The sequence below is a fragment of the Prionailurus bengalensis genome, chromosome A1, assembly GCF_016509475.1.
Source record: "Prionailurus bengalensis isolate Pbe53 chromosome A1, Fcat_Pben_1.1_paternal_pri, whole genome shotgun sequence".
Taxonomy (NCBI): domain Eukaryota; kingdom Metazoa; phylum Chordata; class Mammalia; order Carnivora; family Felidae; genus Prionailurus; species Prionailurus bengalensis.
Window position 1 is genome coordinate 74,594,696 of NC_057343.1, and position 7,796 is coordinate 74,602,491.

Here is a 7,796-nt window from a genome sequence, read left to right on the forward strand (position 1 = left end):
AAACATATTTCTATAGTTTATAATTAATTATAAATTTATATATGTTAAACATAAATATTTTAAAAATAGAAATATAAAATGTATTAAGATATATAAAATAGACATATTGCACACCATACTATATCAAATTATAAACGTATATAATATAATATATAATACTATATAACATGTACATATACAAATAATAACATATACTATTAAATATTTCATTTTTTAAAACATTTATCTTTATTTCTGTTTTACAATAAAAACATCCCCAAGACATGGCCTTGTCTCAAATGCATGACAATTAAAACTCATCTCAACAAGTTAGGGCACACATTTTCAGAATCAGTGACTTTTCATGTCGTGAGTAAACTGAAGTTTGCATTATTATAGTGGACCAAAACCTTCACTGTGTAGCTATATATTTTGTTTGTTCGCTTAAGTAGCATACAAAGCTCAGGCACATGAAAGGATGCTATATTTTAGGGTTATCCTTCATGTTTTTTGCGTCTCTGCTTTTTTTTAACTCTGCTTTTATTCAATGGTGTTACCTTTGCTTAAAAAACAAAACAAAAACAAACAAACAAAAAAAAACTTTATATTGATCAGGAATGACTTTGACTCCAAGTAACAATAACATCCATGGCAACAGCAAAAAGAAAAAAAGTAAAACGAACCCCTAACTTTCCATGGCTTAAACAATTGAGATTTGTTTGCCCACTGAACAGTTTTTCAGGCTCCTGCTGGTATTGGTGCGGTGGGTTAACACCCTTAGGACCGATGATCCTGTTTGGTTGGAGGTTGTGTCATTGGTCAAGGTGGCTGCTGCAGCTCCAGCCATCACATCCTGAGCAGAGTGCATGTTTCCTGTACTTACATTTATCTATGTTTGTCCCCTTTTTTTCTTTGCTTTCCCAGAAGCACCTCTAGAAGACTTCCTTTTACATTTCATGGTTTGGAATCAGTCATATATACCTAAGCAGAAAGGAAGCCTAAGAAAGTAACCATTTATCTTTAAAGCCCTAATCTGGTGAGAGGGTGCACCCTAAGAAGAGTTTGTCAATGGTGTTTGGGTTGCCAGTTCTGTGCCTACCGCTATTGTGCTTCTGTTTTGAAACTGTCTTCAGGGATAACGTATCAACCTGATGAAGAATTCAGTTTCACTTCCTTACAATATGTATAAAAAATCGTTCCCAAACCCAAATCTTAAAATTTTCTTTTTTTCTATTCTCATTCTTTTACCTCATATCAACTGGAGCTAATTGGGAATAGAGGAAACATGCACAATTAAATCAGGTAATATGGTACAGAGAGAAAATGTTGTGGTTTCAGACTCAACTTAAGATACCCTGACTGGGGTGCGTGGGTGGCTCTGTCGGTTAAGCCTCTGACTCTTGGTTTCGGCTCAGGTCATGATCTCATGGTTCCTGAGCTCAAGCCTTGCATCAGGTTCTGCACTGACACTGTGGAGCCTGCGTGGGTGTCTCTTTCCTCATCTCTCTCTGCCCCTCCTGCTCTCTCTCTCTCTCTCTCTCAAAATAAATAAATAAACAAACAAACAAGATACCCTTATGAAAGAGTAAAATAACTAATAGACATGAATTTCTGTGCCCTTTGCTATAATTGAATCCCATGCACTTCTCTAATTGGTAAAAACCCCAGGAGAGTTGTCTTTTCTTATCCATGAGGGATACATTCCAAGACCCCCAGTGGATGCCTGAAACCTAGTTCTGGATCCTAAAAACACTGTGTTGTTGTCCTATGCACACACACCTATGATAAAGTTTCATTTTTAATTTAAGCACAGCAAGAAGTTAACAACAATAACTAATAATAAAAGAGAGCACTTATAACAATGTATTGTAATAACAGTTACGTGAACGTGTTCTGTTTTTCTTTGCCTCTCTCGAAACACCTTATTGTGCTATACCCACTCTTCTTTCTCCGATGGTGTGAGATGATACGATGCCCACATGACGAGACGAAGCGAGGTGAATGGTGTAGTCACGTGACGTAGCTTTAGGTCCTAATGACCTTCTGACGGTACATCAGCCGGAAGATCATCTGCTTTCCGACCGCTGACACCAGGGAAGGCAAAACCTTGGTCAGGGGCGATTACTCTAAACGAAGCTGAATCTTGTAAGAATTGACTACTTTTACTAGCGTATAAAATAGCTTCCCACACATTACCTAAGAACATCAAAAGTTTTCAGCCCAGCGTTCAAAATTATTCATCTTTACCTACCCAGATTTACAGCTTGATCGTCAATGATTTCTCTTCCCATTTGGTGAACCATGCCAGACTGAATTAAGTATGTTCATGTTGAGATCTGGCCCTAGCACAAGCTTTGATCACTCTTTTCCTTTCTTCCTTAATGCCTGAGCATTCAATTAAATATGATTATAATTAGATTATACAGTATAGATAATTTATATATATGAATTATAATAAATATTCTACCATTGTACTAATTACTTTGACAGCATTCTGTTATTCAATGTCTAAATGTTTTGGGAACAAGTTTGATAAATAGCTCTTGTACCACATTTAACATTTTAAAATTCCCTGAATAAAAGAAAAAAAAAAGCAAAAACCTGAAGAGGGACTCCTGGGTGGCTCAGTCGGTTAAGCGTCCAACTTTGGCTCAGGTCATGATCTTACAGTTTGTGGATTCAAGCCCTGCATCGGGCTCTGTGCTGATGGCTCAGAGCCTGGAGGCTGCTTCAGATTATATGTCTCCCTCTCTCTGCCCTCCCCTCTCTTTCTCTCTCTTAAGAATAAATAAATATTAAAAAAATTGTTAAAAAATCCTGAGGAATATTTTGATTCTTACTTTTGTGGCTTCTAAAACACAGGATTCATGCTGCCGGTTTTTATGTCACGTTACCTTAGTGGAATTGTTATCGTGTTAATGATTTTGTAAATATATTTACTTACGAATGTGGGTATGCCATGAAAGTCATTATAAAATGTAGGGATCGTCAAGCAGAATATAGCAGTTGGGAATAATCTCAGTTAGAAACTGGTCCTGATATCCACTTTACTGTGGTTGGCTGTACAAACACCGGGCTATGAATGTCAGAGACTGGATGGACTGCACTGGGGATAAGTTATTCCAGAACTCAAATGCAGTCATGGGAAAAGCAAAGTTTTATGGAGTTAGAGGTGCTCTGGGTATACTTATCTGCATGAAGAAGAGAACAAGGCATTTTTCTTTTCTCTGATGCCTTAAACCTATCGGGAACAGACTAGAAACAGAGGCGTCTTCTGGAGATGGGGTGTTCTATGCCCTGATCGAATGAACGTGTGTCCGCATATATCACAGCTTTATGCCGTCTCCTGGGAACACTGCTTGGACTTGTTGGTGTGTCTCATGATTTCCCTGTCTCAGTTTGACTGCGGTGATTTTTTTTCAGAGTAGGTATTTTATATTTTGAGATTGTTTTCCGGAGGTGGACATTTTCTTTTTTGTTTGAAATCCGAGGCTTCTGTGTGTTATGCTACCAGGCAGTGAATGGACACATGCTACTTACTTCTTTCTTCTAATGGTCCACCTTCATGTTATCAGAAGCAGGTCTAGAGCTAGTTAGAGCCTGAGGAGTAGTCGCAAATGAGGAAAATTGCATATTTTATTTAAAAAAATTTTGTATTAATGTTTGTTTTTTTGAGAGAGAGAGAGAAACAGAGCATGATCGGGGAGGGACAGAGAGAGAGAGGGAGACACAGAATCTGAAGCAGGTGCCAGGCTCTGAGCTGTCAGCACAGAGTTCCATGTGGAGCTTGAACTTGTGAACCATGAGATCATGACCCGAGCTGAGAAGTAGGACGCTTAACCAACTGAGCCACCCAGGCACCCCTATAGTTTCTGGTTGATCCAGAGTTTTCTTTCTTTTCAGTCCCAACTCTGTATTCATTTGTTTACTTTTAAAAATGTCTATCTGATGATTTTTATGAATTTCATATAGGAGGCATTGGAAATCTGTCATGGAGCATTTATTTCCTTTCTTGTTTAAGTTTATTTATTTATTTAAGTTTATTAAATATATATATTTAAAGAAAGTTATTCTTTATTTATAAAGAAAGAAAGCAAGTGAAAGAAAGAGAACGAGAGAGAGAGAGAGAAGTGAGAACCAGTGGGAAGGGGCAGCGAGAGAGGGAGAGAGAGAAAGAATCCCAAGCAGGCTCCATGTTGTCAGCCCAGAGCCCTACATAGGACTCGAACTTATGGAACCATGAGATCATGACCTGAGCCAAGAAGTAGGATGCTTAACCAACTGAGCCACCCAGGCACCCTGAAAGCTTGCATATTTTCAAGATCAACTGTGTGTATGCATGAACAAGTGTTTCTGTGTGTGTTTTGCATAACCTGATTTATATTTTACACCTTTAATGCGTTCCCGTTTATGAATATTTCATTAGGAGCATTACCTGGTTATTTTATTTTTGTGCATTCACTAAGAATAATTAAGCCTTTATTTTATCTTGAATTCCACCCTGTGACAGAGACCAAGTTTTAACATCTGATAAAAACAAACAACTCCACGTGCAGCCAGAGAGACCTGAGGACTTTACAAGGTTCTGTTTGGCTGAAATGCTTCATGGTCGATTGACTGGGCTATTAGAGGATGGAGTACTTTCAGCTATGGGTTATGATGACCATCACATCATGGTCATGTGTCACATCATGAAGTGAAGTAACAATGCACACATTTTATATGTTATACAGAAATGTCATTTGTTTCAATCAAATATTTGACATAGTCTAATGCAACAGATTTTTTGAAAAAAAAATGCCTAGAGAGATGTTTTCTGATATTTTTTTTTTAAAAAAACTCTGAACATAAGAGCATCAATATATGAATTATACTTGTATGAGTCACAACGACGGATTGTCCTAGACAACGGGTGGTGAGGGAAATTACTGAGATTTACTAAAATTCCAGCACAAATTATTTGACTTTTCTTTGCCTCCAAAGTAATGACCTTGGAAAGGCCCAAATAAGAAGAGTTTTCCTCTGGTAACTGGTTCAGAAAGAACGTCAGTGTTTTTTAAATTAAGGTATGATTGTCACATTCATAATTTTGTTAACATTATTCATTAACTCAGAACAGCCTTTCTTACTCTCCTTTCATCTTAATGTTAATTTATTTTTAAGACTATACTTTCAGGGATCATTTCTATAGTTCGTTACTAGAGAAGTTTCTCTGAATGTTTAATGTTGATTTATTTTAGAGAGAGAGAGAGGGAGACACAAATCCGAAGCAGGCTCCAAGCTCTGAGCTGTCAGCACAGAGCCCGACACTAGGCTCGAACTCACAACAGCAAGATCATGACCTGAGCCAAAGTCGATCGCTTAACCGATTGAGCCACCCAGGTTCCCCATTCCTCTCCTTTAAAAAAACAAAAACAAAACAAAACAAAACAAAACAAAACAACAACTGTTATTCACAGGGTAAAGCATTGAACACGTGACCAAAATAATAAACCAAAAACAAACACTTTGCATGTTTCCATGGTATTTTTTCACGTGTGTGTATGTGCATGTGTGTAAATGTGTGTGTATAGGTAAGGTGCTGGGACGAATCGATGAAGAGGGTGGAATTTAGGAATAATGTTATTCTTTTTGTGCGAGCTACCCAGAAGGCACTGTGTACATGGAAGAAGGTGTCATGCACGCTGACCTTGGGAGAGGAATGCCATTCATAAAGAATTCCATTTGGGCATACCTTCTTCAATCACAGCAGGCAACCACAGGTATTATTGAGCTATCACTTTGTGTCATCTAGTCTCCTAGACACCATGACCAGTATAAAATGAGGTGGGAGATTGAATTCCCTTCTGCAAGAAGCTTTCAACACGATAATTTATTTACATTAAAACACACAAGAAACAAGAGGGTGAGAGTGTATACAGTAAGGTGGTAAATCGTGTGTAATAAATGATTAGTGTGCTCAGAGTTGAGAAATGGGGGGGGTCAGTATGCTATCTATTTTCAAATTTCGGGAAACTGACATCATGTTCCCACAGTCTCTACCGATTTTAGGAAGTTATGAGTATATCGATGCATGATCTGTTCATTTATTTTTCAATAACCCGTGTCATTTAAAGTATGATTTGTCTTATAAGAATAAATATGACACAAGAAGGTAGAAGATAGATAAGGCGTTTTTAGGAGTCAGGTTAAAGTATGTAGCCCCAGAAATTAACCTGCAAGGAAATGCATGCTGTGGGGTTCTACAGAGTCATTAAATTTGGGTGTGGCAGTGGTTGAATAGGGCTGTACGTGGCACTGCTCTTGGATGAAAAACCAATCATCAGCATCAGTTAGGCTCTTGTCCTTCTATTGTATTTTAAAAGGAACTCTACGTTTAACAGTTACGAAATAAATAAAACTATCCAAGAAAATATTCCAAGCCCTTTCACCATATACATTGGTAATATATAATATACGACATATATTCTCCTGTGAATTATTCTGTGACTACGAGGTGAAGGGTACACACTCTGGAGTGTGAAGGGAATTTCTGCTCTTCACACTTAAAAGCAAATTTCGCAAAAAATGAAATGGAATCTTTCCAAGGTGACAAATTGTGAGATCCTTTTTTTTTTTTTCTTTAGCAAGTAGGAACCATTTTCTTTTACTTCTGAGATTTTCCTGAAGTGCTTACACATCATTTTGTGGTTTGGGACAAATAATGTGCCAAATGTTTGAGAAATTCTGCTGTCATATATCCTTTATAGCCATTAATTCCTCTTTTCAAAGTTGGAGGTCTTGGGAACAGTCATATCTTTACAAATTCCTCCTCCTGCTCCTCTGGGTCAGTTTCAGCTCTGACCACCACTATTCCCTTCAGTATTTCTATTGGGATTTAAGACATCATTAAAATAACTGGTTGTGTATGTGGCTGTGAGTGTGTGCCACAAACTTTTGCAGAATATATAATCCTGTAAGGTCTACAGAATTCAAATTCCTTCTTAAATGCAAACTAGTTTAGTTTCTTAATCATACAGTTAGACTTTCCACCAGTTTGTGCTTTATAATTTATAGCCTCAAAGTTCATGTGCAAAATACAAATATGTAGAGATGTTTTAGTCCCCAAAGAAAAAACAAATCTTGCCATTTATGTCAGATACCTATGATCTTTCTTCTAATGTGAATATTTTAGTATTTACAGGATATTTTAGGATCATTGTTTTAACACTGTTCTGATTTATAATAGCATGCTTATATGACAGTTATGGATGTCCACGTACATAATTAGATTTCCACGTTAGAGTTCTGGGGAAGTGTTTATCTTTGAAATTTCATACTTTATTTTCTTAAAAAAACAGCTACCAATACGGCTTACATTTGCCATTGATATTGACTAAAAGCAAAAGCCTTTGAAAACGAAGGAGTCTTAGATAGATATCTCTTATTTCCTGACTCTAAACATTTTCAAGTATCTATTTAAAATTTTCTGGGCGCCTGGGTGGCTCGGTCAGTTAGATGTTCGACTTCGGCTCAGGTCATGATCTCACAGTTGGTGGGTTCAGGCCCGCATCGGGCTCTATGCTGACAGCTCAGAGCCTGGAGCTTGTTTCAGATTCTGTGTCTCCCTCTCTCTCTGCCCCTCCCCTGCTCGTGCTCTGTCTCTGTCTCTCTCAAAAATAAATAAAACTTTTCTAATTTTGTTGAAATGTGTTGGTTCTAGAAATCATAATGCATTTGTCATTTTCTACTTATAATTCGTCCCCCCCACAAAGTATTGATTTGGGGGATGAGTTAAACATCTCACTAAATCCTGAAATTTCTTATAGATCTGATCA

At 37.4% G+C, this 7,796-nt stretch overlaps 1 pseudogene; it reads left to right on the top strand.

The window, feature by feature from the left end:
* Window positions 1-5,139: 5,139 nt before the first annotated feature.
* LOC122496977 lies at window positions 5,140-5,247 on the top strand (annotated as a pseudogene).
* Window positions 5,248-7,796: the final 2,549 nt, after the last annotated feature.